This window comes from Pinus tabuliformis, chromosome 1_1, assembly GCF_031772625.1.
Source record: "Pinus tabuliformis cultivar Carrire ecotype Pingquan chromosome 1_1, CPIR1, whole genome shotgun sequence".
NCBI lineage: Eukaryota > Viridiplantae > Streptophyta > Pinopsida > Pinales > Pinaceae > Pinus > Pinus tabuliformis.
In genome coordinates this window covers 266,675,123-266,681,701 of record NC_142297.1, presented here as the reverse complement: position 1 = coordinate 266,681,701, position 6,579 = coordinate 266,675,123, and the positions used below count along the sequence as shown (strand labels likewise).

General features: G+C 40.4%; 1 pseudogene across 1 annotated transcript; it reads left to right on the top strand.

The window, feature by feature from the left end:
• The first annotated feature begins 693 nt into the window (after positions 1–693).
• Positions 694–3,507, top strand: LOC149212566 (putative GTP-binding protein OBGM, mitochondrial; annotated as a pseudogene). Its single transcript, XR_016250777.1, has 5 exons — positions 694–1,089; positions 1,268–1,379; positions 1,628–1,710; positions 1,846–1,908; positions 2,057–3,507. The product of XR_016250777.1 is annotated as a putative GTP-binding protein OBGM, mitochondrial (transcript).
• The last annotated feature ends 3,072 nt before the right edge of the window (positions 3,508–6,579 follow it).

Below are 6,579 nucleotides of genomic sequence, written 5' to 3'. Positions count from 1 at the left end.
GGTGATGCGTGGAAGGCTTGTGGCACTTCTCAAGTGTAAGGTGGCTCCAACTCGGCCTTTGCCTGGCTTCACAACAGTTTTCGTCACTTGTCAGCTTCCTGAGTAGACCCAGGTTAGTTTCTCCTTCTCTTTTGATCTATGGATTTTGGAAGACCTTTTTTCTTCTGAAATTTCCAACTTAATACCATAGTTGTTGCTTGGCCAAAGAATTTGAAGACTAAGGACCTTTTGCCTCAACCTCATTGTGACACTATCATTTTGTATTAGTCCACTGTCCAAGCAATGTGAGGCATCACCCTCTTGTGCAATTTCTATGGTTTTATCTTTTTGAAAAATAATGTAAACAATGTTAACTCTGGTTTCCCCTTCGAAAGGTAGAAAACTCTTGTTTCATCTCTCTGGTTTCTCACTAAAAGGCAGGGAAAAATTCTCATGATTGTACATATTGTAAATTTGGCTCAATGAAATATAATTTAGGTATTCTTACTTTTGGGAAAGAAAAAAAGAGAGAGAAAAAAGAAAAGAAAAAAACAAACAACATTTTTTCATATTTCATTAAAAATATATATTTAAATTAAAGTATAAACCCTAGTAGATTAAATCTATTTTTATACATCGGCTCAGCTTCATGTCGACCCCCCTGTCGCGGACTACTTTCATGCGCCTATTGAATTGACGTTAGGGGGTGGATATGGAGGTCCTACCCTTGTGCATGAGTCGAGAGTTTCTTACCTTGAAGGCATCATAGCATATCAGAAAGCAGCGGAATCTGCTCCATTACGGGAAACCGCTTTTTAGCGGTAGCAAAGAGCGCTCTATGGCCCTGCTATGGTTTCAGGGTTTTCTAAATTCCTTCTGCAAGAACAGATACTCTGTGCCATTGAGATACAAATGTAGGGAAGGGGCCTACACAAAAATGGTGAAATAAGTTGAATGTGAATCGGACATATCAAAATGTGGAGGCGGCAGAAGGTGTTCCAATTCCTTTGTAATGCAAAACAATATTTGAACGACCGGCAACAATGGATTCCTTCTGCTTCTGTGTATTCAGATGCTCCCAGGAAGAAGGGAAAACTCGCTCCATTGCAGGTGAGTATAAAAAAATCAAATATTTTTCTCAGATAAAATGCATTTTCCACTTTTATTTAATTCTTTTGCATCGCATTATGCATGAAATCCATGATTTTGCGGCCTGCAATCGGTAAAATTTAGGGCATACTATACCTGTTTGTAGAAGTCCTATTGATTACTTTGGTGGGTATCATAGGAACGAAAAAAAATGGTGGACAGAATTAGGTTGTGGGTGAAAGGAGGGAGAGGAGGTGATGGTTGCACCAGTTACCGTAGAAGTCGCCATGCTCGACGCGCCGCGCCAGATGGTATGCATTCTTGTTCAATTATTTTCAATAAGCACATTTTGTAATTTCAGAGTTAATTTTGTGCACTCATTACACATTTATAGAGGCTTTCGGCACATGTATGACATGTGATCGTTGCATTTGAACATGAACAGAATCAAAGCCTTAAAACCAACTTGATTGAAAGTTAATGATGGGCGTTTGAGTTTTAACTGGTTTGATTCTTGAGAGGCTTTTTACGAAAATGTTAATGATGTTGTATAACATAGGTGGAAAAGGAGGTAAAGGTGGCGATGTTATCCTTGAAAGCTCTGCAGCAGTTTGGGATCTAAGCAACCTGCAACACCACTTGGTATGCGTTTTTATTACCATATTTGGAAACTCATCATTCTCGTAGGGTATAGGATTTTATCTTCTTGCCCTCTAACATAGTCTTTCTTTGGAAAAAAACAGTAGCAATTATAAGGTTGGTTCATGCTTTTTGCAGAATGCACAGAAAGGTGGTCATGGATTTCCCAAAAATAAAGTGGGGAGCAGAGGAGCAGACAAGGTTTGCAAATTATCATTTATCTTGCTGTATTGGTATATAAATGTAGTTGGAATGCTTTTTTTCCCTAAGATACATCTACGGAAGCACACATGTTCTAGCAAAAATGATCATTGCCATCAAGTCATTTAGTGGGTTACTTCCTCTGCAGGTTGTACAAGTACCTGTGGGTACTGTAATTCATTTAGTCCGTGGTGTAATTCCGTCAACTGTACAATCTACTTCGCTTCAGGAAATGTTTCCATGGGAGATTCCAACAACTGATCTTGAAAGCAATAAGCATGTCGACCTTGAACTCCAAAACGACAAGAATGATTCTTGCACAGAAGCTTTGGAGGTATATGAAAACACAAAAGGTTATAGTGTTCCTTTAAACAGGAAAGACAAGAAAAACAGAATGGAAGTCAGCTCTTGCAAGATTCGGAATCAGACCTCGAATTCAAAGCAGCTGGATGATGAAAAATGGTTGGGCTTTGATGAATCGTGTTCCCATTCTGAAAGTAGTAAGAAAAAAAGTTCATGGGATGATTGGGAATATGAAGGAGATGAAGATTTTGAGGGAGAAGAGGGTTCTGAAGGGGAGGAATCTGAAGCAGAGATGATAGAGGACTCAGTAGCGGAATTCGTAGAACCAGGGCAGCGCCTATTGGTTGCTTGTGGAGGAGACGGAGGACGAGGAAATATTGCCATGGCAAGGGATCCGAGGATCCATAGAACTAAACTTAGTGATGAACATGATTCTACTGATGACCTGGAAGATACAGATATGGAATTTGATGGGCAAAGCCAGAAGGATTTACAAAGATGTGAGCATGATCGTGGTCAACCTGGTAGAAGCGGTTTTGATATTAGAGCTCAAAACTATTGCAGATATAGGACTTGTTGGGGCACCGAATGCAGGAAAGAGTACTCTTCTAGGAGCCATATCACGGGCTAAACCTAGTGTTGGACATTATGCATTTACAACTTTGAGACCCAATATAGGCAAGCTTGAATATGAAGACTTTTTCCGCGTCACAGTTGCTGATATTCCTGGGATTATAAAGGGAGCACACGAAAATCGAGGTTTGGGGCATGCTTTTTTGAGGCATATTGAGCGGACTAAGGCCCTAGCATATGTAGTAGACTTGTCATCGGCCCTAGGAGATAGAAAGGGACTTCAGCCTTGGCATCAACTACGAGATCTAGTATTTGAACTTGAGCAGCATCAACCAGGGTTGTCTGACCGATCCTCATTAATAGTGGCAAATAAGATAGATGAAAATGGTGTCGAGGAGGTGTTTGAGGAACTCAAACAAAGGATACCGTCTGTGCCTATTTTTCCTGTCTGTGCTGTGCTGGAAGAGGGAATACCAGAGCTAAAAGTTGGCCTTCGAGAACTCATTGATGGACCCAAAAAATGGAAGCTTGAACTAACGGGGATTTGTGTGGACTAGGCTTATGTTGGGCTTAATCACTACATTTATCTATATGGAACTTTTCAGCATTGAATTTTCATATGGCCGTTACTACGAGATTTTTGTTTAAGAAGGCTAAGGCTGTGAACTTATCAGTAAATTGCAGAGTATGATAAGTCATAAGAGATTTTCTTTCATTGCTGGATACGTAGCATCGACATCAGTCATAACAAATCTCAAAATAACTGTATTGACCGTCTTTGCATTTACTTTAATCTATTCATCTATTTCTAGATATTGCTATACCTTTCTTTTGGAGTTAAAAAGAACATCAAATTTGCTGAATTTCTCTGTCGAACTACCTTGAACATGTGGCAGGCCTCGTGCTTTTGCCATTAGGAAATGTTTCGATGAAAGACTATTGGAACATAGATGGATGTATTCCTGATCCTTTGCTGTGAATTGATTAACATGTACTTTCTGTATTAAACTTTAAATTTTTCGAGAGCATCTCTTAGTTGGGTCCCACGATTCTTTGATGCGAAAACTTTATTTTAGGATTTACTTTTATTTCACTATAGTTATTTTGTTGATTATCAAACTAGAGCTTAGTAGTTTTTACAGGGTGCAAGCAGCTGGGATATTTTTGGCTGGTTTTTTCAGCATATAATGTACTTGCATCATGTGGTGTATTTCATGATGGTGAGGAAGAAGTAGCTATTTTCCTATCGCTCAGAAAGAACCTGAATAGCTAGTAAGCTCATACATGTAATGATTTTCTTTTAAGCAACCAAAATGAACTAAGTATAGCAAAATCAGGTTAACAGGTACACCACACAGGAAAGAGAAACTGGCTCACATTGACATAACAATCAAGAAACTGAAACTTGAAGAGGTATTCTTTGCTTTTGCAAACATAGGATACCTCTTCTTGGTTATTTTAAACTGAAACTGTAAACTTGATTAACTAGCAAAACCAGTTAATCTGAAACTGAAACTTGTTAAAGCAAAGTATACCTTCTGTACACTGTAGCAGATTATTCTGAAACTGAGGACGATCATTTTAACAACTGTTTTGTCAGTTCTTCTGCGATGTCATGAGTCAGAAGATGGTACAGCCTGCAATTGTTATGGATGATAGTGAACTCTTTGTCAATGCATTTAATGATATAATTCAGAAAGCTATCTGTCAATTTCAAGTTTAACTTGGCAGCCAAAATGCATCAATTTAAACTTGAAATGGACAAACTACTATGTGGCAGTCAATTGGCTACAACTTATCCTGTTAATATAGTGATGACAAGAAAGATAAATCAAAACCTATGTTCTTTATATTCCTGGTTCCAGCGGCCCTTCAAAATCTACTTCATTTCCTAAAAGAATCCCATGTAATTGCTAGATAAATGACAGAAAATTTGTTCCAGCTGGTTTCCTCTCTCCAGTTTATTAGATTTTGGGCACTAGACTCAGTGCACACACACACACACACTAGATCTGGTAACAACTTCCACTTAACTTTACTCAGCTAATAAACTGAAACACACTAATATGTCTAACTTTTACACAGTGGAAACTTTAAAACTAGTGATTAGATCATGCGCAGTAACATATTAGACACGTGTTTCCCAATTAATAGTTCTTCATTAATTCTTCTTAGAACCTACTTGGGTTCCCTTACGGGGATGATTTCCCTTGAGGAAATGACATATACAACAATTACCTTGAATCTGATCCTAGATCCGTCCTTAATTTCGGTTTTCTAGATCTCCTTTGCTGCTTCGTGCTCTTTCCTTAGACCTGGCACAACTGAGTATCTCACTCACAACAAACCTGCAATATTACTCATGCAGATCTCTTGCTTGCTTGAGAGAATCTTTCTCTGAATGTCTCATTGAGAGAATCTCTTTCTCAATGTTTCCTGCCCCTGCATGTCTCTATGCTCTCTTGCTAACAATAGGCCCTCTTGGCCCTCTCTCAGTCATCTCTTGGCCCTCTTTGCCAACAATAGGTCCTCTCAGCCTTCTTTGTTCTCCACAGGCCCTCCCGGCCCTCTTGTTGCCAACAGGCTCTCTCGATGCTCTTGGCTATCAACAGGCCCTCTTGGTCCTCTTCGCTGTCAATAGGCTCTCTTGGCCCTCTTCCAACAGGCCCTCTTGGCTATCAATAGTACCTCTTGGCCCTCTTGGCTTCCAACAGACCCTCTTGGTTGTCAGTAGGTTCTCTCAACCCTCTTGGTTGTCAACAGGCCCTCGTGGCTGTCAACATGCCTTCTAAGCCCTCGTGCTTGTCAATAGGCGCTCTTAGCTCTCTTGGCTGTTAACAAGTGCTCTCGGTCCTCTACAGGCTTGAGGCCTACTCGGCCTTTTCCTTGACAAGATGGCCTATTGTTGACAATGAGAATGAATCACTCACCCTTTTCCTTGACAAGATGCCCTCTTGCCGACAACGATAATGAATCACTCGCCCTTGCACTTATACTTTTCCAAAGGGTGCAATACCATGGGTCTATACCATAGGTCATCAAAATACCATGGGTCTATGGGTGCAAAGCTCCATCACTTAGCCCACTTGCCCCACATGTGAAAATACTTCTGATGCTACCCAAAACATCGACACTCCGTGTTAGTGAGGGATGTATTCTCACAACACCATCTGGAAGTGGTTCTGCCTTCAAACTTGGAACACTTGTGATATAGATATGAACCTAAAACACATATGACACTCTTGATCTGCTACCACAACAACTCCATATGACATAGAAGCAATTCCTGCTGTATGACAGGGACCCTTCTTCAAAGACATCCTACTCCTAGAAACCTCTTGCTCCTGAGCATCTTGCATGGCCATCTTGTACCATGACTTCTTGAATCCGCAGATTCTTTTCCTCTGAGTTGTTGAGTCCCTTTGAGCACGCTGACTCCCTCTGGAGACTGGCTCCCTCTTGAGCATAGGTTGCAAGCCTTCTTGGCCCTCAAGGTCTTTGCTTCACCTTCACTCCAAGTTTCTCACTTGGATCTCTAATGGCTATCTCAGCCTTTGGACCATCTTGATCTTGCCTTCTCGGCCACTCTCCTATCACAAGAATAGATTTGGCCCTTACTTGGCCCCTCCAAGCTCAGATCTCTTCACAAGACATTCATAGATGGACCATAATGGGTCTCTCTTTCATTTCTCTCTGTCTAATCTTATTAGCTGACATAAGTATTCAGTCTGAGTATAAATGTTAGTTGATAATCTCTAAAGTCTTCTACCCAGGCCTTCACAATGTTGATTAGTC